Source organism: Taudactylus pleione, unplaced genomic scaffold, assembly GCF_031769625.1.
Source record: "Taudactylus pleione unplaced genomic scaffold, aTauple2 ptg000641l, whole genome shotgun sequence".
In the NCBI taxonomy this organism is placed as follows: Eukaryota; Metazoa; Chordata; class Amphibia; order Anura; family Myobatrachidae; genus Taudactylus; species Taudactylus pleione.
Window position 1 is genome coordinate 1,477,547 of NW_028285043.1, and position 26,793 is coordinate 1,504,339.

General features: G+C 51.3%; 1 long non-coding RNA gene across 1 annotated transcript in view; it reads left to right on the top strand.

Moving 5' to 3' along the window:
* The first annotated feature begins 225 nt into the window (after positions 1-225).
* The window catches only part of LOC148479061 (uncharacterized), a 44,636-nt gene continuing 18,068 nt past the window's right edge, over positions 226-26,793 (top strand). The window contains exons 1-2 of the long non-coding RNA XR_015872004.1: positions 226-323; positions 1,957-2,053. This is a non-coding gene — a long non-coding RNA (uncharacterized LOC148479061). The remainder of the gene's footprint in view (positions 324-1,956; positions 2,054-26,793) is intronic.

Consider the following 26,793-nt stretch of genomic DNA (forward strand, 5'->3'; position numbering starts at 1 on the left):
GACTCCATCTGTATTATAATAAATAACACAAGATTCTGCTCTACCTGTGCTATAACAGGGCACTGTAACTTCCACCACTGTTATTAATATACCAGCAATGTCTCCCCTCTGCGTCTTCTTGAGACACTGAAGGGACTACGGGCGGCCATTTTTTTGAAGCCTATACACAAAGTGAAAGTGAAAGTGGAGTTTCCTGCAGAAGTCAGGTGGGAGATACAGGGCAGAAGTCAGGTGATCTGCAGAGAGTCACTCAAGAAGACAGGCTGGGTATCGTCAGGGTGCATGTACTAAAGGGGATCTGTCCACTACCGCTGGGGAATCAGGTGGATGCCGGGTCTCCTATACACCGGGGCCGGGCCGTGTGTCTGTATCTATCTGTATATAGAGAGCAGGGGCTGATTGTGTGTATGGGGGGATGCTATGTATGTATCATATATTGGGAGGTGGGTCTCGTGTGTGGGTGGACTTGTGTGTGTATTGGAAGGTGGGGGAGTCTCGTGTGTGTATGGGAATGTGGGGGGTCTCTTGTGTGTATGGGGGAGGCTATGTATGTATTGTGTGTATCGGGAGGTCTCGTGTGCATGGGGAGGTGGGGGGCTATGTATGTATTGTGTGTATGGGGAGGTGGGGTCTCGTGTGTTTATGGGGATGGGGGGGTCTTGTGTGTGTGTGGGGGGAATGTGTGTGTATGGAGGGTTGGGGGACACTCGTATGAGTATGGCGAGGTGGGTTTTTTTTGTGTGTGTTTATGTATGACGAGGTGGGGGGGTCTCGTGTGTATGGGGGGTATGTATGTATCTTTTTGTGTGTTACAGGAGGGGGGGGGAGTTTGTGTATGGGAAGGTAGGGGGAGTTCTCGTGTGTATATGGGGAGGTGTGGGTGGTCTTGTGTATGGGGAGACGGGGGGTGTCTCGTGTGTGTGTGTGTGTGTGTGTGTATGGGGAGGTGGGGGGGGGGTTGTGTGTATGTGGTGGTGAGGGGTCTAGTGTGTGGATGGGGAGGTGGGGGCTATGTATGTATCTGTCGTGTGTGTGTATGGGGAGGTGGGGTGCTAGGCTATGTATGTATCTGTCGTGGGGAGATGGGGTTATGTATGTCTTGTGTATGGGGTGGTAGGGGGGCTATACATGTGTGTGTGTGTGTATGGGGGTATGCTATGTAACTCGTGTGTATCGGGAGGTCTTGTGTGGAGGTATGTATTGTATGTGTATGGGGAGGTGAGGTCTAGTGTGTATGGGGAGGCTATGTATGTATCATGTGTGTATGGGGGGATTCTATGTATGTATCATGTGTGTATGGGGGGAGGCTATGTATGTATCATCTGTGTATTGTGAGGTATCCTTACTCCTGCCTGCTTATAGTTATTACGTGCTGTCTGTGTGGAAGATGGCTTCCTGTGCAGGAGTGAAGAGAGTGCCCTGATCCAGGAATATACAGAGAGTATTTATCTTTATGTTACAGAACTCCATCCAAACATGATTTAGCCACATTTCATTACATGAAATCAGTAAAAAAGAGAAATTTGCCTTCACAGTGTACATCTGGGCTATAATAAATCTCCTAATTTAACAGCTCATAATCCCCACAAGTGGCCAATGACCTGTCACAAAACTGAGTTTGCTTTCAGCTCTTTACCTGGTGCCCACCTGTATTTTGCTTCCAAAAGGGTAAAAAAGTTCCCTGACCCCTGATGTAACGCAAAGGTTTTTTTTTTGTCTGGGATTTTAACCCTCAGAACTCATTGCCCTCTCTTGTGCCACCTACTGACATCAGCAGGTTTGAATTCTACAGGTCACACATCCTAAACAACTGGGTAGGGGGCATATTTTACAAATATGATCCTTTATTGGCATGAACTAGTCTTTATTAATAGTATTTTCATGAAAGCAATGCATTGGGGACTGGTATGTTTGCTTACTCAGGGGTAAAGGATCATTGTTATCTTGTCTCCACAGCCAGAACGTCATCACCGTCTTCAATTTTCAACGATGGGTAAAAACCAAAAAGCAGAAAGAGCCGGAAGGATACATTTTGTCACCTGGTAAGAGACAGGTAAGCCAGATATTTCCTTACTTTAAAGAAACATTATACCAATATTCTGATTATTACATGTTTTTTTCCACTATCACCGATGGCATTTCAGTATCTTCCTGTGATGACTTTTTTATTTGAAATTATGTTTGAAATATATTTTATAATTCTTCACCCTTAATTTTGCCCCGTGGGGTGCAGTTGTCCTAAATATGGTATTTATCTGCACATAAATTAGTCTTTCTGCTTCAGGGTCCATAGGGGGCCCACAGGGTTGACCTTGGGGGTATAGCTGGATCTGCATCCACGGGCACCACGCAGTTAATGCTTTTGCTGCTCCCAGGATGCACTGGGTCCATCCTCCCCTATACCCTTCCCCCGAGCCACAGGCACCTCAGTTTTAGTTGGTGCCCGGCCGGAGTCGGGTCACCCTTAGCACAGGGGGGCTGCTTAGCAGCCCCTAAGCGTATTTTTAGAGTTTTTACATTTTATTTTTTTATTTTATTTTAGTTGACTCTTCAGAGCGGCAGCATCACACTGCCCATTGGACGTCCAAGCTGCCACTCCTACACCCCGCTGGCGCCGCGACGCCAGTACAGATCTGGGGATCGCGGCGGGACCACAGAGTCTGTACTAGCCGGGCTCTGGGGACTCCCACAACTGCTGCCGGAGCGCCGGGGATCAGGTAAGACGCGGGTCACTGCTTGCGGTGACCCGCGTGTATATGCAGTCGCATGCCTCCGGTCTCTGGGGACAGACCGGAGGCGCTAGCAGTGGCGGCAGACTCCCTCTCTCCGGAGGAATGCCCCGCGGGACCACTAGACCACCAGGGAGTAATGCCGGCAGCGGGAGACAGCGTCCCTGGTGTCAATTGCTAGCCAGGGGAGGCAGCCTTCCCTGTCTAGCGGCTCCTCCCCTCAGCTCAGTGCGCTTTTGCAGTCGGGTCTGGCAAGGTTGAGCTGCTTCCTCCTGCAGCCACTCCTCCTCTGAGGTCTCCGGCGACCATCTTCTCTCCAGTGGCAGCGCAGATCTCGCAGGCAGCGTGCGGTCGGTCCCCGTGTGTACCTATCCCCTGCTAAAGGACAGCGTACACAGCACTATAGCCCTCCCAGGCACTGAATCTGGGCAGGTTGATTGTAGTGACAAGGTGCAGTGAGTAGTAACTTTCTGCATTGTATGTGACTTTTGCTAGTGCTGACTATCTGTGCTTTATTTCTACTTACTGTCAGTCTATACCTATCCCTTTCCTTCTACGGCCCTGTAGGTGTGTGGAGGAAGGGCTTTTCTCGGACCTCACTTATATAAATTCACGTATTTGTGAGGTCGGTCACATATAGTTGTGTGCTACACGGTGCCATATCTGTGGGCTTGTGTGCTGCATACTTGTGGATGCGCAGGAGTCAAACACTGACCTTCCCTATCGTGTTTTATATATATATATATATATATATATATATTTGTATAATATATATATTTTGTCATGTCTGATGAGGAAGTTGAGCGCTCCGCGGCTCCTTCGTTGTTCTCCTACAGACGCTGCGTCGCAGGAGTAGATAAGGAGGTTTTTCCCCTATCTGACCAGCTGATTGATCATATGGCGGAGGCCTGGCAGTCGCCTAGTAAGAGGTTCCAGCCGCAGAAACGTTTAGCGTCTAGTTATCCGTTTCCTGCTGGTCATTGCAAAAAGTGGGAAACCCTGCCCGTGGTGGATTCTCATGTTACTCGCTTAATCAAGAGCGCTACCTTGCCTTTGCCATCCATTTCATCCCTAAAGGATGCCACAGACAGGAAAGTGGAGACTTGTTTAAAATTGGTCTATTTCTGTCCATGACCATCTCTTGGATGACTAAGGCCATTGAGAGTTGGGCCAATGTACTGGAAGATACTTTTCCAGAGGATCCTCCGGAAATGCAGAGAGCTTTAGTGGGACAGATGAGGGATGCCGCTTCCTATATTGGAGAAGCGTATTTGGATGCCAGTCTCCTGACTTCCAGAGTATCGGCTGCAGCGGTGTCTGCTCGCCGGACTTTGTCGCTGCGTTTTTGGAGAGCGGATGCAGATTCCAAGAAAGGCCTGGAGGCCTTACCCTTTAACGGGGAAATATTATTTGGCCCAGACCTGGACAAAATTGTGGATACCCTGGCTAAGTCTAAATCAGCTTTTCTACCTTCGGCAGTTGCACCTTCAGAGGCTAGGACATCTGCATTTCGGTCCTTTCGTACTCAGGGAAAGTCCAAGGGACAGTCCTTCCTGAGGCAGTTGGCGACCAAGGCCGCCCCTAAGCCTAAGAAACAAGCGTGGAGTGCTAGACGTCCTTCTTTCAAGCCGGAGGATAAACCTTCTGCCTGATGGGACGGGCCTCACTCTGGGGATCCCAGAGTGGGGGGCCGACTTCTTCAATTTGCACATTGCTGGTACAACACCACCACAGATGCCTGGGTTCGAGAAGTGGTCTCTCAGGGGTACGCCCTCTCCTTTCGTCACAGACCTCCCCATCAGTTCTTCTGCACGAGTCTTTCTCAGGACAAGACCAAGGCCTTGCAGATTCAGGAAGCAATAGAGTCCTTGCTGAAAGCAGGTGTCATTGTTCCCGTTTCGCCTTCTCAACGCGGGACGGGTTACTATTCTACTCTGTTTCTGGTGCAGAAACCCAATGGGTCTCATCGACCTATCCTCAATTTGAAGTTGCTGAACAAGTTCCTCAGAGTTCCCAAATTCAGGATGGAAACTTTGCGTTCCAGTATTCTGGCTATGGAACCTGGGGACTACATGGTCTCCCTGGACATCCAGGACGCCTACCTTCATGTTCCTATAGCGCCTTCACACCAACGGTATCTGAGGTTTGCTATACGTCAACACCACTACCAGTTTCGGCCTCTGCCCTTTGGCCTCTCCACGACTCCAAGGGTATTCACCAAAATTATGGCGGCCATGGCCACCCATCTATGGAGCCAGGGTATACAGCTTCTACCGTATCTGGACGACCTCCTATTGTTGGCAAGCTCTCTGGAGGCACTTCTACATCATCTACACCTGATGATCGCTTGTCTGCAAGCGCACGGGTGGCTGATAAATTGGAAGAAGTCCTCCCTGATTCCATCACAAAGGATGGTTCATTTGGGAGCCTTGCTGGATTCTCATCAGCAAAGGATCTTTCTGACTCCGGAAAAGATTTCCTCCTTACAACTGCGGGTGCGCAGTTGCCGAATGTCTGTTCACTCGGTGCTGAGGGTTCTGGGGACCATGGTGTCGGCATTCAACATGGTGGAGTATGCCCAGTTCTGTTCCAGGCCCCTGCAGGGGCTGATGCTACCCAAATGGAACGGGTTGCCACACCGGATCAGGACTCAGATGCTGGTGTTGTCTCCAGAGGTGCGCCTTTCGCTAGCTTGGTGGCTTCAGACATTTCATCTCTCCAAGGGTCGCCCCTTTTGGATCCCGGACTGGGTTCTGCTCACGACAGATGCCAGTCTCCGGGGTTGGGGGGCAGTGACAGGTCCACTTTCACTTCAGGGCCGATGGACTGCGGAAGAATCGTTTCTCACCATCAACATTCAGGAACTTCGGGCCATGTACAGGGCCTTCCAGTTGTCCGGTCACGCTCTTCAAGGAAGGGCCGTGCAAGTTCAATCCGACAACGCCACCACAGTGGCGTACATCAACCATCAAGGGGGGACTCGCAGTCAAGCAGCGATGTCATGCATCCTGGCTTGGGCGGAGTGCCACCTTACGGTCATCTCGGCAGTCTTCATTCCAGGAGTCCTCAATTGGGAGGCGGACTTCCTCAGCCTCATGACGTGCATCCTGGGGAATGGTCGCTTCACCCAGAGGTATTTCAACTATTCGTGGACAGGTGGGGACTGCCGGAGGTGGGCCTCATGGCCTCCCGTCACAATCACAAGCTACCTGTGTATGGATCCAGGACGAGAGACGCCGGTGCAAGCCTGGTGGACGCGCTGTCAGCTGGCGTATCTATTCCCTCCGATATCCCTGCTGCCTCGGGTCCTTCGGAAATTCAAACAGGACGGCGGCACACTTCTGCTGGTGGCTCCGGCTTGGCCCAGACGTCCTTGGTACTCCGATCTTCGGAGCCTTTCCATCGACGCTCCGTTCCTTCTGCCTCAACGTCGGGACCTGTTGTCTCAGGGACCCTGCCTTTACCCGGATCTGAGTCTTCTGTCCTTGACGGCGTGGCTCTTGAGACATCAGTCTTATGGTCCCGGGGTTTTTCCATCTCTGTCATCAGCACGATGCTTCAGGCGCGCAAGCCGGCTTCCGCCAGGATTTACCACAAAGTGTGGCATACATATTTTCAGTGGTGTGAGTCCAGAAACTACGATCCGCAGGTGTTTCGTGTTTGTAGGGTTTTGGCATTCTTTCAGTCTGGTTTGGAACTAGGCTTACGCCTAGCTTCTTTGAAAGTTCATGTGTCTGCACTATCTGTGTGGTTCCAGCGTAGGATTGCTACTCTGCCAGATGTCCGCACCTTTTTCCAGGGGGTTCTCAGGATTCAGACTCCCTTTGTTCCTCCTGTGGCTCCTTGGGATTTGGCGGTGGTGCTTCGGGCCCTACAGGGTCCTCCATTTGAACCTCTTGAGTTGGTGGAACTCAAGTGGTTGACGGTTAAAACTGTTTTTCTCCTGGCAATTGCTTCGGGCAGGAGGGTGTCAGAATTGGGATAACTTTCCTGTCGTCCTCCTTTTCTGATTTTTCACCTGGACAGGGCGGTGCTTCGCACCCATCCGGGTTTTCTACCTAAAGTGGTTTCTAAATTCCACATTAATCAGGAAATTGTTGTGCCTGCTTTTCAGTCACCTGACCTCTCGGCTGGTGAGGCTTCTTTGGATATCGTCCGTGCTCTCAAAGTTTATGTAGACCGGACTAGTTTCATTCGGAAGTCGGATTCCTTGTTCATCCTCTTTGGTTTTCACAAGAGGGGTTGGCCTGCTGGCAAACAAACTTTGGCCCATTGGCTTTGTTGGGTTATTTGTGAGGCTTATGCACTGGAGGGTTTGCCTGTTCCGGCCTCTGTTAAGGCTCATTCTAATCGGTCTGTGGGTCCTTCGTGGGCTGCTAGCTGTGGCGCCTTAGCTGTTCAGCTGTGTAAGGCGGCCACATGGTCTTCTATCCAGACTTTTCTGAAATTCTATGCGTTTGACACCTTCGCCTCTCAGGATGCATCCTTCGGGCACCGGATTCTCCTTTCAGCACAGGAGCATCCCCGCCCTCAGTTGAACTGCTTTGGGACATCCCCAAGGTCAACCCCCTATGGACCCTGAAGTAGAAAACAAGAGATATGGTAAGAACTTACCTTTGTTATCTCCTATTCCTACGAAGTCCACAGGGCGCCCGCCCTGACGCACCTGGCTTCATATGGGGTATGTGGCTGGTCACCGATTTTCCGTGTGCCTATCTGTGAGTATGGCTCTTGTGTGTTCCAGTCTTCCTTCTATCTGTTTTTCCTCCTCCGGCCTTGGCTGCTTACCAGCTGAGGTGCCTGTGGCTCGGGGGCGGGGTATAGAGGAGGATGGACCCAGTGCATCCTGGGAGCAGCAAATCTTTAGCTGCGTGGTGCCCGTGAATCCAGATCCAGCTATACCCCCAAGGTCAACCCTATGGACTTCGTAGAAACAGAGATAACAAAGGTAAGTTCTTACCATATCTCTTGTTATATACATATATACACTACTGGTGAAAAGTTTTCAAGTTTTTATGGAAATGTAAATAATTTAATGTCTCAGAGGGGGGAATTAAATTCTCTGCGCTGGGATGTAGCTCCCGAGTTAGGTGCCCGGAGATATTCAATTGATTGCATCAGGCCCTTCTCTCAAGTCGATGCAGTTTACCACGGCTAATACCCGGTGCATAGTTGCTATAAACTGCATTTTCTGACTTTGGTGCCAGGCGCGATACGGTTACAAAATTCGGCAACACCGTGATTAGCCCTGAGCCACTAGATACAGTAGCGTAGATTTCTGCTTGCACCCTAATGACAGTGTGAGCAGAAATCCGTTAGTCGCTGGTTTGCAGCGCTTGCAATTGTAGTGTTCATTCTACGTCCGACGCCGAACCTAGAAAGAAGAACACCTGTGTGCACCCGAACAGGGGGCGTGGCAATGAGAAAAGGGGCGTGTCTTTAAGACGTGCCCCCTTTTCAACACTCTTGGGGGTGTGCCCGGCACTTACGGACATGCCGAGCTGCCCCAATCGTTCCTATCTCAGTGAATAGAAGCCGAGCGCATGCGTCTGGCATCCATTCACCGGCAGCGATCGCTCCATCACTATTTTCCCCACCCATGGGACGCTGCGGCCCACGGGTGGGACGGTACCCGCAGGCTGTTTTAGCGGGGCTCAGCTATGAGGGCAGGGTGCATTCTGCCCTTTAGAAATCGGGCAGGGCGCGGCAACCCGCTAAAACATCCTAGCAGGAACACTACAATTGAATAGCTCCGGGCACTTACCTCGGGAGCTACTTCCTTGCGCAGAGAATTAAATACCATCCCATATGTACTCCGAAATTAAAGCATAGAACAAATAAGCAGTTGAAGATAAAATAAATGATAGAATAGTTTTGTTTGAGAAAATGTAATCTGAATTTGTGACACCTCTAAGTAGCTGCCTTTTGCAGATATAACCACTGAACACCCCTGTGGCATTCTTCCTACAGTGGAAATCACATATTGTTTGGAAATTCTTCCTGACACTGTTACAGAAGTTCCTACAAATGATGTTGCTCATGTATGTTGCTTTGCTTCCACCCTTCTGTTCAGTCCATTCTAACTCAATGGGGTGTAAGTGTGGAGACTCTACTGGCAATAACATGATTTGAAGCCAACTGTCTTGTTCTATTCCCACTGTAGTTTTGTAAAAAAATTGGTAGCCCTTTCGGTTGTTGGTGGCAGCCAAATATCGCCAACTCAAGATCCATCAAAAGGGCCCCATCACACTTCCTCCTCCATGTGACAGGTGGTGTCACAGGGGATTAAGGGCCTGATTCAGAGGCGCTCGCAAATAGCAAGCGCTCGCTCTGAATCAGGGCGGCCTGTTTTTCTTTCTTTTACCTGGCCTACAGGCCGCTCGCTAAGCTGTGGGTGATCACCCACAGCTTTAGCGGGTGGCCAGGTGATGGTCGCGATTATCACAACCGTCGGGCTTTCGAGGAGACACTTGTGGTAGGGTTTCAGGTCTCGCAAGCTCGAGTGGACTCCCTGCTCTAATAGCGCAGGAAGTCCACTACTGACATGACGAGTGATGTCAGTAGGGCCGCCCACAAATGGCAGGTGTTCCATCGGGAACGCCCCCGTTTGTCCAGCCACCCCACCTACCCGCCTACAAAACAGGGCGAGCTGTCGATCATCATCGACAGCCGCTCCGTCTTGTAGCGAGCCCCGGAGTTCTCACTTGCTACGTGGCTTGCGCAATGGCCCACCATCGACCCACTTGCGAGCGGGTCTGAATCAGGCCCTAAGTGTTGACTTGTAAAAGCAGCCAGTTCTCAATTTATTTAAGCCTGAAATTTTAAAGGGCAACGCTTTTAATAGCAAAACATAGGATGTTTTGCTATTCCAAGCATTGCCCTTTTAAATTTTGAACCACTTAGTAAATCCCACACACTGAGGAACCATCCTTTTGGCTACTCGTCAGCGTGCAAATACCCTGCATGATAAACCAAAGACTTCACATTTTGATGAATTGGTCCATAAGACCTTCTAGTGGTCAGTAGGCCACTGGTGGGGCTTCATGGCTCAGGGAAGCCTCTCTTTTATTGCTGCAAAACAGCTGTAAGGCCTTAGCCCATTACTTCTTCCCTGAAAAAGGCCTTCTTATGACTCTGAAGTGTACCTTATTTTTCAGTGTTTGTTACCATAGGCACCTTATTTTATCCTCTAGCACAGGCGTGGCCAACCAGTCAGAGGGAAAGAGCCAAAATATATCTGTAGTCAAGCTAAAGAGTGGATGGCATGCGCACGCCTTTGGTATGACATTTGCAGTAATTAACATTGTGTCACACCCCCGTTTTTAATCACACTGGGGGCGAGCCCAGCACATTGAAAATACACAGTTTACATAATATTCCCAATATACTTTTTTCACTGTTGAAAAACAGTGTTGCCCCACAATGCCCCCAGTATGCCACATAATACCCCAAGTATGAACAGTATGCCCTTAAGTATTAACATTATGCCCCACAGTGCCCTCTAACATTAATATTATGCCCCAGTATTAAAAAGTATGCCCCATCAGAATTAATATGACAGAGTACTTACCTTTTGTGGCGAGCTCCTCTCCTGATGATAGCCCGGCGTCCCGAACATGCTGCCGCTGCTTCTGAGTGCATAGTGCATACAGAGCAGCTTCCGAGTACCTTATGTATCACGGAATGTATGCACTATGCATTCAGAAGCTGAATCCAAGCGCTGGGCTTGTGATGGTGGGGGGGAGGCAGCTCAGGCATAGGAGGCTCAAACTGAGCCTGTGTGGAGGACCATTGCCCCGCCGTTATTCCAGGCCTGCTGCTTGCTAGACCAGCCACCGCTATCCACAATCCCGCGGTGGCCGGCCTTTAAGTCATGATGTCCCCTTTGCAGACCCCGCCCTCCGTCCCATTCTGGACTCGCGGGAGTTGAAGCATACATTGCGGGTCAGCGGGAGGCTAAATTAAACTTCGGGAGCCTCCTGCTAAAATCGGGAGGGTCGGCAACTTTGGATAAATGTTAAGTAGAATCTGATTGTGACTGCGTGCAGCTTTGCTGTTCTGTCTGAAGCTGAATCACCCCCATAGGTCACAGATATATTGTGTGTACAGTGCAACTGCTAAAGCATACGCAGATGGGCGATTATTGCGTACTGTGCATGCGTATGCTTCGCAGTGCGTGAAGGCACCACACAAATTGACAGGCAGTGAGCGTTTGGGAGTGATGACGGGGGGATGGTCGGTAAAACACAGGCGTGTCTGTCCGTTTGAATCCATTGCCTGGGCGTACATACATTAGCCAGTGAGATTGCATACGCAGCTTGAGTACTTACTGCATGCAACTAGGTTAGCAATTTGTAATTGGGGTCAGGGCTGTTGTAATTCTGCGTGAGGGGCCGATGGTACTTGATGTTACCGATGTTTAAGGTTTGCAAGGTATTACAGATGTGTTATAGCGATAGTGGGAGGCAGTGGGCGTCTCTATACTGGCGGTGTGACGGCATTACGATAGCAACCATTAGCATATTTTTACAGCAGACCTGCGTGCGATTAAGGAGCTGCAATTGCAATAGTGATCCTTAATGAATCAGGCCCTTAATACATTATATTATAAAGGAGCAATTGACACAATTGAACAGCTTTACCAGTTCCTGGAAGCTGAAGTCGCTGTCATCAATAGCGGTCTGCTCCTCACATGAAGAGAGTAATATGCAGCGCATGACTGTTTAAATGTGTTGCATATGATGCAGTTGCCATGGATCTTGGTGGAAATAGCATTGGCATGGGAAGATTAATATGTGCTGAAGCTAATCAGTTTCTGGGCAGTAGGAATCCTCCCCCAAAGTGGGCATGTGCCTTTCTTGGACTGTTGAATCAAATCTAAAAGAAACTGTAGCACTCTTGGGTCTATTTCTTATAGGGTACCATAGATAGTGCCACTTGTATTTAATCATTATGGATGACCACTAATAATAATAATTCACTCAAGTGTGCTCCTTTGGTGTTATAACATACTGGGTCCTATTCAATTAGAAGCGAAAAGTCCGTTTCCGTGATACTTTTTCGCCGATGACGTAATTTTCGCCGGTTTCTACTTATCCCCGTATTCAATTATTCTGACTTTTCGCCGGTGCGAAATGTCAATGCATCAGACCTGGTGAAATAGCATCACCTATGAATAGGTGGCGAGAAAAAGTGCAGAATTGGGGTTTTGGGGTGCAGACTTCCCAAAACCACCCTGCGCCCTTTGGACAGTTCACTAAAGGTAATCTGTGTAAAAAAAAAATGAAATTACTTTAGGACACCCCAAAAAAGTACTTTCTACTTCAGGGTCCATAGGGTATCCACAGGATACCTTGGGGTATAGGTGTGACGTCAGTCGCAGGGCACCAAAGAGTTAAGCTTTCAGCCTCCCAGGATGCACTAGGTCCCCCTCCTATACCCCGCCCCCGGGCCAAGGCACCTCAGTTTAGTTTGGTGCCCGGCCGGAGTCGGGTGCACCTGTTGGAGTGGGGGCTAGAAGAGCCCCTGAAGCTTTTTCTTCATGCAGCTGTGGCTGCACATCTGGATGAACAGCATGGACAGTCAGTCCTGACGTCCATGCTGTCTTCCCTACACCCCACCGGTACCAGAACGCCGGTACTGATCCGGGGATGCTGGTGGGCGTCTGGGGTCACAGCTAGCGGTGACCCCAGATGCTCCGGACCATGGCCGGATTCAAGGGGGACAGAGGTAAGCAGCGGGGTCCCGCGGTGGGTCCCCGCTGATCACATGGTCCTAAGTCCCCAGGCAGGGGGCTCCCTGGGGACTGGCTGCAGCGTGGAGCCAGGCGACCAACCTGCGCTTCCACTACCCCCTGGGACAGCGGACCGCAGCAGAGCGGTAGCGCTGCGGCGTCCCAGGGGTTAAATGCATGCCAGGGGAGCGCGCCTTCCCTGTCTCACAGCCGGCGCCTCCCCCGCTGCACACAGCCCTCTCTGCATGCTGCCGACTGGTCCTGTGGCAGCGCTCCTCCCCCAGGCCAGCCTCCTCTCTGCTCCTCGGCGGCCATCTTCTCCAGAACGCATGGTGAACGCTGCTGGAAGCGCTGGACGGAAGCATCGTGGTCTGGGTCCCCCCGCATACCTCTCCTCCGCTGTGGCTCAGGTCTGTGTATGCAGCGCTGTGTCCTACCAGGCCCTGTGTCTGTGTAGTTGAGTAATCAGCGCTGTTAGTGCAGGAATTGTTATTTCTCTGCATTGTATGTGACTGTGCTAGCGCTGCTGCCTGTAACTTTTCTTCTCTAAACTGTCAGCTTTATTACTGTCCCTGTTCTTCTGCTAAAGCCCTTGCGGTGCGGTGCTGCAGGGTGGTCTCTCGCCTATTTAATACTTAATTGGTGAGAGAGGTCACATACGTGGTGCCATCATGTCTGAAAGTGATTTTCCCCTCCGGCTACAGTGTACCACGTGTAAAGTACCGTTAGCGGAGGGGGAGGGTAGCGCAGAGGGCCTTTGCCGGCAGTGTTTGTCCATGGCGCGGCCTATTACGGTTACAGCACCGGTACAGGAGCCGCCCTGGGCTTGTTTCGCTCAGGCGTTAACAGCTTTAGTGGGCCAGTTAGCTCCGCAGCCCGCGTTTACTCCGAGGGGTTTGTCCCAGCAGTCTGTGGTGTCGTCACCCATGCAGGGGTTCCCACGACAATTGGTGGTACCCCACAGTCTCCCTATTTCCCCGCTCCCGGGTTCTCAGGAGCCAGCGTGGGTTAACTCCCTGACGAGTTCTGTACAGCACTTGTCGGATGTGTTGCAAGGGGAGTCTGTGATGCGGCCTCATAAAAGGCCGGTGGCGTCTCTGTCCGCTCCTTATGAGGATGACGAAGGGACGTCTGATGATGGGGAGATTCTGGATCCTTACGATCAGGAACCTCTCCATACTAAGGACGCTGATGCTAAGTCCAAAGTATATATTCCTGGACTTATTCGGGCGGTCCGCACAGCCTTGGTGATTGAGGACGAAGTTCCCCCAGCGGATAAATCTAAGTATGCCTTTTTCAAAGATGTGAAGGGCGATGCCACAGTCTTTCCTCTTTCGGGTCAGTTGGTGGACCATTTAGAGGAGGCGTGGAAACAACCTGGCAAAAGATACCAGCCGCAGAGACGCCTGGCGGTGGCTTATCCGTTCGCGGATAATTATTTTGCTAAGTGGGAATCCCCTCCACAGGTGGATTCTCACGTGACCCGTCTTGTCCGTAGTGCCACATTGCCGATGCCATCCATGTCCTCCCTTAAGGATGCTACGGACCGCAAGGTAGAAATCTGCCTGAAGTCCGCTTATTCCCTTGCAGGGGGGGCAGCACGGCCGGCTATGGCCATTTGCTGGGTTGCCAGAGCGATGGAGCGCTGGGCGGATTCATTAGAGGCTTCTTTTGAATCCGACTGTCCGGCCGAACAGGCGGAGTTGATTGGCAATCTCCGTGATTCGGCCACCTACATCAACGAGGCGGCTCTAGACATTAGTACTCTGGTGTCTAGAATTTCTACAGCAGTGGTAGCTGCTCGTCGCACCTTGTGGCTGCGATCCTGGAAGGCGGACGCAGATTCCAAGAAAGGTCTGGAAGCGTTGCCGTTTACCGGAGAAGTTCTCTTCGGTCCGGATCTGGATAAGATTGTGGCCACGCTGGCGGCAGCCAAATCTGCTTGTCTCCCGTCGGCCGCTGCTCCTTCTGGTTCGGGACCATCGTCCTTTCGGTCATCTAGGGCCCAGGGCAGGCCCAAACCACAGTCGTTTCCTCGACAGGCTGGCCCTAAGAAATCGGTCAAGCCCCGGAAGCAGGCATGGAGTACCAGACGTCCGGCCCCCAAGCCAGATGACAAGCCTGCGGCCTGACGGTCCGGGCCTCCCTTTGGGGGATCCCAGGGTGGGAGGCCGCCTGCTACAGTTCGCCCAGTGTTGGTCGACCACTACGACAGACACTTGGGTTCTGGAGGTGGTTTCCCACGGATACGCCCTCTCCTTCCGGCACAGACCCCCGGCTCGCTTCTTCACCACGGGTCTCCCATCAGACCGGAACAAGGCTACGGAGCTGTGGAAGGTATTGCACACTATGCTCCAGGCTGGAGTTATAGTGGCTGTTCCATTCTCCCAGAGGGGCCAGGGTTTCTATTCAAATCTATTTTTGGTACAGAAACCCAATGGGTCATATCGTCCGATTCTCAACCTCAAAGCACTCAACAAGTCTTTGCGGGTCCCGAAGTTTCGGATGGAGACCCTACGGTCCATCATTCTGGCGCTGGAACCTGGGGACTACTTGGTGTCATTGGACATACAGGACGCTTACCTGCATGTCCCTATTCTTTGGCGCCATCAACAGTTCCTCAGGTTTGCAATCCGCAGCGACCACTTCCAGTTTCGGGCGTTACCTTTTGGCCTGGCAACAGCACCACGTGTTTTCACCAAGGTGATGGCGGTCATGGCGGCTTCTCTGCGGCTGCAGGGAGTCCGCATGTTGCCGTATTTGGACGACCTGTTATTGGTGGCAGGATCTCCAGAGCTCCTGTTACGCCACTTGGACCTGACCATTGCACTGCTGCAACGGCACGGCTGGCTAATCAACTGGCAGAAGTCCACTCTAATCCCGTCTCGGAGGATTCTGCATCTTGGAGCCTTATTGGACTCGGGACAGTAAAGGATCTTCGTGACGGAGGACAAGATCTCTGCTTTACAGTCAAGGGTGCGCAGTTGCCTGCACAGCCGCCGGGTGTCCTTACACTCGGCGATGAGGTTACTGGGCTCCATGGTGTCGGTGTTCGACATGGTGGAATACGCCCAGTTTCACTCCAGACCTCTGCAGCACCTGATCCTGTCCAAGTGGAACGGGCTGACTCAGTCTTTGAAGTCCCAGACGATTGTGCTCACCCAGGAGGTTCGCCTGTCCCTTGCGTGGTGGTTACAGACGACCCACCTCGACAAGGGACGTCCGTTCTGGGTTCCAAATTGGGTCCTGTTGACAACGGACGCCAGTCTTCGGGGCTGGGGAGCAGTTTCGGGTCCACACTTGTTCCAGGGCAGGTGGACGCCGACAGAAGCGGAGCTTCCAATAAATATCTTGGAACTCCGTGCGGTCTTCAATGCTCTCCAGCAGGCACAGCGGTTTCTCCAGGGTCGCCCGGTGCAGGTCCAGTCGGACAACGCTACCACCGTGGCCTACATAAACAGGCAAGGAGGAACTCGCAGTCGGGCGGCTCTCGTAGAGGTCTCTCGGATCCTGGTTTGGGCGGAGCGCAATCTTCCGGCCATATCAGCGGTCTTCATCCCGGGAGTGCTAAATTGGGAGGCGGACTTTCTAAGTCGCCAGGACGTTCATCCGGGGGAATGGTCCCTGCACCCGGACGTTTTTCAACTACTGGTGGACAGGTGGGGTCTTCCAGAAATCGACCTCATGGCGTCCCGGCACAACAACAAGTTGCCGGTGTACGGGTCTCGCACAAGAGACGAAGGGGCGTCTCTGGTGGATGCTCTGTCCGTCCGGTGGACGTTCCGGTTCGCATACCTGTTCCCTCCGGTCTCCCTTCTTCCACGGGTAATCCGGAAATTCAAACAGGAAGGAGGGACGCTCCTGTTGATAGCTCCCGCGTGGCCCAGACGGCACTGGTTCTCAGACCTTCAGGGTCTGTCCGTGGACAGTCCTCTGCGGTTGCCGCTACGACCGGACCTTCTGTCTCAGGGTCCTTGCCTTCACCCGGACCTGACTCGGCTGTCTTTGACGGCGTGGCTGTTGAGACGGCCATGCTGAGGTCCCGGGGGTTTTCCAGCTCTGTGGTGCGTACCATGTTACGAGCTCGGAAACCGTCTTCCGCGAGGATATACCATCGCGTGTGGCATACGTTCTTCCAGTGGTGTCGACCGAGAGGTTATGCACCGCGGGAGTTTCGTCTGTCTCGGATTCTCGCCTTCCTGCAAGTGGGACTAGATCATGGGCTTCGCCTTGCTTCTTTGAAGGTACAGGTTTCGGCCCTATCTGTCTGGTTTCACCGTAGGATTGCTACAATCCCGGATGTGCGCACCTTTATGCAGGGTGTTCTCCGCATTCAGCCGCCCTTTGTTCCACCTGTGGCGCCTTGGGATTTGGCTGTGGTCCTGAGGGCTCTCCAAGGACCGCCGTTTGAACCACTGGGCTCAGTGGATCTTAAATGGCTAACAGCTAAGACTGTTTTCCTTCTGGCCATTGCTTCGGCCAGACGTGTTTCTGAGTTAGGGGCTCTTTCTTGTAGACCCCCTTTCTTGGTTTTTTATGGGAACAGGGCAGTGCTCCGCACTCGGCCCGAGTTTCTTCCCAAAGTTGTTTCCCAGTTTCATGTTAACGAGGAAATAGTTGTTCCGGCCTTTAACTCACCGGGTCTTTCCGTGGGTGAGGCCTCTTTGGATGTTGTGCGGGCCTTAAGGACTTATGTTGACCGCACTTCTTCGTTTAGGAAGTCGGACGCTTTGTTTGTCCTCTATGGCTTCCGTAAAAAGGGTTGGCCTGCTTCAAAGCAAACTTTGGCAGCCTGGATCCGTATGGCTATTTCTGAAGCTTATCTTCATGAAGGCCTACCGGTCCCTCCTTCTCTGAAGGCTCATTCCACTAGGTCTGTGGGTCCTTCGTGGGCAGCTCGACGTGGTGCCTCGGCAGTTCAGATCTGCAAGGCTGCTACGTGGTCTTCTGTCCATACCTTCGTGAGGTATTACAGGTTTGACACCTTCGCCTCTCAGGATGCTTCCTTCGGGCGGCGGATTCTCCTTTCTGCACAGGAGCGTCCCCACCCTTAAAGGATACTGCTTTGGGACATCCCCAAGGTATCCTGTGGATACCCTATGGACCCTGAAGTAGAAAATATGAGATATGGTAAGAACTTACCCTTGTTATCTCTATTTCTACGAAGTCCATAGGGTTCCACAGGACTCCCGCCCTGTCGCACCTGTGCTGCAGATGGGCTTTGCTCTGGTCACCGGTTTTCCGTCTCCCTCTGGTGAGAATGTGATTCTTGTATGTGTCCAGATCTTTGTTCTCTCTCTTCCTTCTCCTCCTCCGGCCTATGGCTTGGTAACTAACTGAGGTGCCTTGGCCCGGGGGCGGGGTATAGGAGGGGGACCTAGTGCATCCTGGGAGGCTGAAAGCTTAACTCTTTGGTGCCCTGCGACTGACGTCACACCTATACCCCAAGGTATCCTGTGGAACCCTATGGACTTCGTAGAAATAGAGATAACAAGGGTAAGTTCTTACCATATCTCATATTTTCGTTTTAGGGGTGAAAAAAAAAAAATCAAAGTTGGGGGACAGAATTGGAAAACTAGTGAAATAGACTCTGGGGTGGGGGGGTCCCCAAGTATGCCCCAGGTGTTTTTTTTTATTGCAAGTAGTTACGTCAGGTGCATTTTCCAAGTTTTTTTTAAACCTCATATTAGCAACTTCAAAATATGCTAGTACCCATTTTCATGTACCCCAAATTTAATGGGACTAGTTATTTTCCCCCCAAAAAAACTCCAAAATGCTATTCTTCACCACATCTGTAAAAACGCTATATACCATTTAAAAAAACAAAATACCTTCAGCAGGGCTATTCGGGGTATCCAGAATGATCCCCCTCCCATGTCAGAGCATCTTTTGGGGGGTGTTAGTCTGATTTCCCCAAAAATGACAGAACTTTTAGCTGATTTCAGTTTCGTCGAGTCCCGTTTTTTTCCGATTTGGAATTGAATACGGGGATAAGCGGGGACGAGCGCAATACTTTTTCACAACCAAAACATCCGATGACGACGAAAAGTCCGGCGACTGACTTTTTTCGCTTCTAATTGAATTAGGCCAATAATATACAATATATTTTTTATGCTGAAAATGAAAGGACAGCTCAGTGAGTGTAAGGTTTAGCTTTACTGCTTCAGCGCTGAGGCCGTAAATCCAATGCCTGACCAAGGCTTTTTCTGTATGGAGTCTTTATGTTCTCCCTGTGTTTGTGTGGCTTTCCTCTGGATGCTGCATTTTCGTACTAACAAACTGTAAATCAGGATAAATGAACTCCCCTCTCATTTATCACATTACCTGTCAATCACCAACAATCGCTTCCAGTTCCTCCTTCCTAGTAAATGCAGCCTTAAGTCCCTGGCACTTGGGGCAGCGCTGACCATTCAGCTGCAGCGTTCTCCATTCCAGTCCTTTTAAGACACCAATTTGCACGATTGGGGAGCAAGGACAGGTGGGGCTTGTACATGCAACTCAAAACAGCAATCGCTGGGTGAGAGAGGAAGCAGGTTAGCGTACTGTTGCTTATGTGCTGGAGAGAAGAACCACATGGTCAGACTGGGTGAGCCTGAGGAGAGGAAAGAGGAAGAGTTTGATGGAGCCTATCCCTGCGGTGTGTTAGGAGAGAATTGATTGCAGTTGAGCGATTATCGGCTATCTGTGTTTGCTGCTGAGTCGCACTGCGCAGGTGTCAAAGTCCATTACAGTAACCACAAGCAGCGACTTTTTACTCAGAGTGACTGACAGCTAAGGACCGTTTGGGAGAGGTAACGGGTTGTGCCGCCAAAAGAGCAGGCGTGTCCATCTCCTACACACAAAACATGGCTCCGGCGTCTCAGTCCAGACAGCCATTCTGCGCGACCATAAGGTTACTCAGGAGGCCAATTATCGATGGATCTGCGTTATTAGTATGCAGTTGCTTGGATGTATGATGAAACCTGTGGACGTCTTAATACAAATCCCGTCGCCTGTGCCATTAGCATATTTCCGCATATCTTCTGAGAACAAAATCTCGGCAGCGACGGCAATATTGTATATTTCTGAATCAGGCCCATTGTGTGGATAAATATTCCTTTATGATAGAAGTGATCTGGCTGCCAGTACTACAGTATCAAGTGGATTGGTGGGTGCAGAGGGCAGCTTCACATGGGTTAAAATTATACCCCCACCCCTTTGAATGTGCCAGAAGGATAGAAAGGATAACTCAGGGGAGGTGACTGGGCAGTTATTCTTCTATCCTTCTGCTCTCTGGTGGCTCTAGCACAACCCCACACACACCCGAATGGCTACCACCACAGCAATGGGACAGATCAGGGGCATACTGTATCTATAATGAGTGCAGGGTGTGCGGTGCACATGGGCCCCTGAGTCCAGGGGGGGCCCACACCGCACACCCTGCACCCATATTTTCTAATACTTGCTTAATACTTGGCCGCCACGGCCATTTTCCCGGTGTTTTTTGCGCATGCGCAGTGGGAAAATCACCAGGAAAATGGCAACCGTGCCATTTTCCCAGTGACCTGCACATGCGCAGTAGACTCTGGGCACAGACTAGTGCCTAGAGTTTACTGCAGCATTCAGTCCACTGCTGGCCACCGGAGAAAGAGGAGGGGGCCCCAGACGGGGAATGCACATGGGCCCCCTCCTCTCTTATTCGGCCCCTGGGACAGATCATCAGGAGAGGACCATTGCACCAGCAAAAGGGAGTAAGACTAGCAGAGCAGGGTCATGTGCTGAAACCACACACCCTGCACCCATTTAAAATATACTTACCTGTCCGTTGGCCCAGCACTGTCTGCTGAGCTGCAGAAATTACCAGGAAAATGGCCACTGCGGCCATTTCCGGTGATTCGTGCATACGCAGTAGAGATGTTCCGGGACTGCGACACTGTCGCCATGTTCCCGGAGACCTGCATATTGCCAGAGTCTACTGCACCGCCGGAGAGGGTCCGATCGGAGCCTGTTTGATGTTTCCATCACGCACCTGCTCCTGCTATAGTCTATGAGGATGGGGGGGTTTGAGGAATGTCGCGTGGGGGGTTATTTGCGGCAAACATATGAAGACTGTTTTCTCGTGCTCTGTGAATGTATAATAAATTAATTAGTGTGTGTCAGCAACTGGTGTCAGTAAGTGATGTCAGTGTGTGTGTGTCATTAAGTGTGAGTGTGTCAGTAAGAGTATGTGTTTGTGTCCGTAAGAGGTGTCTGTGTCAGTAAGTTGTATCTGTGTCAGTAAGGGGTGTCTGTCAGTAAGTATGTATGATAATGTGCCAATAAGTGGTGTCAAGGGTATCTTTCATTATGTGGTATCTGTGTCAATACGTTTGTTTGTATCAGTGTGTATTTATCAGTAAATGGTGTCTGTGTCAGTAAGAGGTATCTGTGTAGGTATGTTTGTCTGTAAGCGGTGTCTGTCAGGAAGTGGTGTCTAGTGGTGTTAGTAAGTGTGTGTGTGTTAGTATGGTGTGTCAGTAAGTGTGTCTGTATCAGTGTCAGAAAGTGGTATCTGTCAGTAAGGCTGTGTGTGTGTTTGTATGTTTGCGGCTATGGGACTGTGTTTGCGTATGTATGTGGCTATGGGACTGTGGGCCTGACTCAGATCCAGTCGCAAGCGCTGAGCGCTATCAACTGGGTCGATGTTTGGCCACTGGGCATGCGCACGAAGGAGCCGGCTCCGTCGTGCGCATGCGCGAGACCTGGCTAGCGACGGGTGCTCCGTTGCTCCGGGTCTCGCACCAAAGGGGGCGTGCTGTCGATGGTGAGTGACAACTCGACCCGTTTGGTAGGCATGGCCGGGAGGTGGCTTCACAAACTGAGGCGTTCCCAAGCGAACGCCTGCCGTTTGTGGGCGGCCCCACTGACATCACCAGTGATGTCAGTGGGAGAGCTTCCGGCTCTGTTAGAGCCAGAAGCTCTCTGGGGCTTGCGGCCACGAGACCCTACCACAAGGGTCTCGTCGCAAGCCCGTAGGTCGCGATGGTCTTGACCATCGCGACCTTCAACCTGGCCGCTCGCTATAGTTGTGGGTGGTCACCCACAGCTATGGGAGCGGCCAGAAGGCCGCTCCAAAAAAAAATGCCCTCATTCAGAGCAAGCGCTCTTTCAGAGCGTCTGGCTCTGAATCAGGCCCTGTGTGTGCGTATGTATGCGGCTATGGGGGCAGTGTGGGTGTGTGTGTGCAGCTATGGGGGCCGTGTATATGTGAGACTTTGGGGGCAGTAATATATGTGTGTGTGTATGTGGTTATGGGTCAGTGTGTATGTGTGCAGCTATGGGGGCCGTGTATATGTGAGACCTTGGGGGCAGTATGTGTGTGTATGCAGTTATTGGTCAGTGTGTGTGTGCGCGTGGCTATGGGGCATTGTGTCTGTGCGGCTATGGGGCAGTGTATTTGTGCGGCTATGGGGGCAGTGTGTCTGTGTAAAATTGCATACAGTTGAGGGAAGGGGGCCCCAAACTGATATCTTGCTTAGGGCCCCATGAGGTCTAAATCCGCCTCTACTGACAGAACATATAAGGAGCGCAGCATAAAGGTAAGGCATGGAATTTGAACATACCCGCGAAAACCCTAGGAGAACACGAGCCCCAACAATAAGTCCATAAATGAAAGGGGAGAGGCAATATCCCCTAACCAGTAGAAGGGCAAATGTTTAATATTGTTACGCTTCGACAAATTGAATGCAAATCAAGGGAAGTCCTTGTAGTGTAGAATTCGGCCAAACCCAGGACCTTGGAATAAATAAAGCTGATTAGTGCGCAAATAATTCAGGTCACTCGATGGTCTATAGCATCACTTAAGACTCTTTGCCGGATGCTCAACGACCTGCCATATTTTGTCGTACATCTATAATGCGGGTGGAATTGATCTTATGGTCGAATCATTCCAGTCTGGGAACTGGGGAGGAGTAAAGATAGGGAAATCCGATGAGCTGTTTTCCATGGTGCGTTACCTGAAGGCTGAAAGGGAAGCCCCATCTATAGTGCAAGTTGAGATTACATAGTTCCTCCGAAAGGGGCCTGGGGGCTCTGTGGTTCTAAAGAGTGAACATGATAAAAACTGAAAAATCTGATCCCCTGACCATCAATCTCAATGGATTTCGCGCGAAATCTCCTCCTTCTGTGTAAAATAATGGAGGCGGCAGATGATGCCCCTAGGCTGGTCTGCTGATGCACTGCAGGGCCATAGTGCACTGTGAGCCCTGTCAAAGGGAATCGGTATGATATCCCGGCAGCCGCATGGCTGGGAGTTCGAGTCACAGCAGCGCAGCCCGACAAACCAGCAGAGCCCGGCAGCGGAAGCCCGACAGCACTGGAAATCCCGATCGTCCTAAGGTAAGTATCTACTAACCCTAACCCTCCTTAGGGTTGCCTAACCCTAACCTTCCCCCCCAGTGCCTAAGCCCCCCTTCCCCGCTGCCTAAACCTAAGTCCCCCTTGGGGGTGCCTAACCCTCCCCTCCGGGGTGCCTAACCCTCCCTCCCCCTAGCCTAACCCTAACACTCCCTGGGGGGTGCCTAACCCTAAGTCCCCCCCGGGTGCCCTAAACCTAGCCCTCCCCCCCTGCGTCTGTCCGCTTGCGGTGCCCGGCATCCCTTCGATCGGGATGCCGGGCGCCTGTCTCCCGGCGTTGTGGAAATGACAGGCATCTACATCTAGACGCCCGGCATTTCACCCTCGCCAGGATATGACAGTCGGGAAGCCGGCTGCCGGTATTAAGGCAGCCGGCATTCCCGATTGTATACCCTGTCAAAGATAATGGAGGATTTGAGATCTTTACCCAGGATGTCATTGAAAATTGTGGTGAGACAGTCAGCCAGGCTATTCGCAGGATATCCTCCAATACGCCCTGGATCATGAGGTTGTTATGCCTGAAGGTAGACATAGAGGAGAAGAGTTGTAGGACTTGTAGAAAAAAACTCTCATAGGAAGCCCGGGCAGACTGAGAAACAGTTGTAGAGAGGTCAGGTTCAGCAGAGGGCATAGTCACTGGTGAGGGCAGGGAGCAGGAGTCCTCACTGGGCGATGACTGGCCCCTTGGCGTAAGGAATTGCTGCATATCTAATCTGGAAGGCGTAGAAGGAGGAGGACGGGTCCTTTTCAGCAGTAGGCTTTTTATTCTTCCCCATGGCACACAGAAAATGGTTGACACAAAAAGAAACACTCTCCTGAAAATGAGGAGATGTGCACGCTGACAGCGGTGAGATGATTGTTGGCCACGTTCCCCCTGTATACAGAGAGGCTAGGCAGTCATACTTTTTATTCATCACGTCAAACGAGCACATCCCGGGGCCGTGTCCAGACCCAGCAGGTTTATTGAACAGGTAGTTAGTGACTCAGCTAAATGGGGTCACACTAAAAGTGCTCATAACAATGGTCCTATTCAACACCATGGTTTTTGTGGCAACGGAATGAAGAAACCTAACAAAGTCCTGCAATTATTAAAGATCCCACTAGATGGCAAAAAAATATCTCAGAGAGTTCAGGGACACAGATTGTTATATATGTAAAATAAACACCTCACAGTAACTGATCTACAGCAGCATATAGATGTGTGACAGTAGAAAAGACCACTGGTCTGTAATAGATGCATAGAAAGGTATCCCAGAAGAGTGACACAGATAGGATGATTGGTCCCACCAGGTGTATACAGCAGGATCTGTAGGCAGGGTATGAGGGGGTAATCCCCTGATGTAGGGCTCTTGCATACTTGCCTACTATATTTTTCTCCTCCCCAGGAGAAGCAGGTGGGTTGTGACGGGGGCGGAGCCTGATGGTTTGCATCATTAAGCACCATCCCTTCACGGTAAATTGCAGCAAATGGCGCATATTTAAATAGGGGGCGAGGTTAAAATATGCGATTCTTGAAGAATCCTGTCATTAAGCCCTACCCCCTACACAGAGACCCACGATTGCCGTGGAAAGTCTCCCCATGCGGGAGAAATGGCTACTCTACCAGGGGTGCGTGGGGTTACCTGAACAATTGGGAGCCTCCCGTGACTTCCGGGAGAGTAGGCATGTATGGGCCGCTCTTGTAATGAAACAGCTGGGTGTTATGCTATGTAAAGTGCAAGTAGCAGGTAACTCACCAACACCAGGGAATCATATAGGAAAATAGGAGTGATCAGTCACTCAGCCCCCAGGATGTAAGCAGCAGTTGCAGAGTCCAGGTCACAAGGACTCTATGGGATCGCACCACAGGCCACCACACTGTCTCAGATGGACTTCAGCCGTGGCTCTAGGGGAAGAGATCACCAAGATGCAGGGGGGCCCAGCTGCGAGGGTAGCTAGCTGGGCGCCGTCACCAGGGACCACCAGGCAATAGAAGCAGGCCGCAGCCCACTCCAGTCTTAGGGAGGCCTCAGAGAACTTTTATTTAAGGCCGAGGCAGGGGTAGGATTCACCAGGATACTGGGCGTCCCAGCCGCAATACAAAGGGAGAGGCGCTGTCACCAGGGTCCTACAGCAAGGGAAGCAATTTGCAGTAGATCCTAGAATGCCAGTCCAGACTCCCGGTGGCAGATTGATAAGGACCTTGGAGCCACCAGGGAGGTTTCAGGGATAGGCAGAAAACAGGGTGTGGTTGAGGCCCCCCTGGGAGAGCTTAATCCAGCTGCCTGACACAGAGTTCTAACTAAACATGTCAGACCACCATGGCTGTCAATCCCCCCCCCCCCCCAAATTATTATATATACTTCAAAATTGTTGCCCCCTTCTTACCCAGGGGAGCAGCATGGAATGTATATTATTAGTTTTTTGAACAATTCACTATGACCATCTTGATCATAACTTCACCTGCTATATATACATATATATATATATATATATATATATATATATATATACATATAAGATGGAATACTGCAGAGAAGGCAGCATTCTGAGGCTATGGATTAGTCATCGGTGTGATAGGGAGAAAAGTCCTATTCAGCATTATCACCAGAGGTGGGGGCTTTTTTTTACGTTACTACCAATAAAGGGGTTAGCTGCACAGCTATCGCTGGAGGTACCCTTACTAACATTAAGATTTGCAGGGGTTCTCTGGAGATAGTTTCCCCGCTTTGCATAGGAAAGCCTAATTAATATCATGGTGGTGTATGTAGTGCCAGAATCCTTCTGATCAATGGAAAATTGCTTCATTTATCAAAAGCAATATTTCAGTTTAGAATCATTTTCAAATTTTAGTTTTCTACATCAGGGTCCATAGGGTATCCACAGGATACCTTGGGGTATAGGTGATGACGTCAGGCATCGGGCACCATAGAGTTAAGTTTTCAGCCTCCCAGGATGCACTAGGGTCCCCCTCCTATACCCCGCCCCCGAGCCAAGGCATCTCAGTTTCGTTTGGTGCCCGGCCGGAGTCGGATGCACCTGTTTAGAGGGGGCTAAGGATAGCCCCTGAAGTTTTCTTCAACAAGCAGCTGTGGCTGCTCATCTGGATGTACAGCATGGACAGTCAGTACTGACGTCCATGCTGTCTTCCCTACACCCCCGCCGGTACCAGAACGCTGGTACTGATCCGGGGATCAGTACCGGGGATGCTGGTAAGCATCTGGGATCACAGCTAGCGGTGACCCCAGATGTTTGGGACCATGGCCGGATTCAAGGGGGCAGCAGGTAAGCAGCGGGGTCCCGCGGTGGGACCCTGCTGAAACATGGTCCAGAGTCCCCAGGCAGGGGGCTCCCTGGGGAATGGCTGCAGCATGGAGCCAGGTACCTAACCTGCGCTTCCACTACCCCCCTGGGACAGCGGACCGCGGCTGAGCGGTAGCGCTGCGGCGTCCCAGGGGTTAATTGCATGCCAGGGGAGCGCGCCTTCCCTGTACACAGCCGGCGCCTCCACCGCTGCACACAGCCCTCTCTGCTCTAGCTGACTGGTCCTGTGGCAGCGCTCCTCCCCCAGGCCGGCCTCCTCTCTGCTCCTCGGTGGCCATCTTTGCTGGAAGCGTGGTGAGCGCTGCTGGACGCTGAAGATCGGTGGCATCGCGATCTAGGTCCCCCAGCATACCTCTCCTCCGTTGGCTTAAGGTCTGTGTATGCAGCGCTGTGTCCTACCAGGCTCTGTGTCTGTGTAGTTGAGGATCAGCGCTGATAGTGCAGGAATTGATTTCTTTGCATCGTATGTGACTTCTGCTATCGTCTGCTACCTGTACTTTCACTTTCTACTGTCAGCCATTTCTTTTTCTGCTAAAGCCCTTGCGGTGCGGTGATTGCAGGGTGGTCTCACACTATACTAACAAGTATCAGTGAGAGGAGTCACATACTTACCATCATGTCTGAGAGTGACTTTCCCCTCCAGCTTATGTGTAC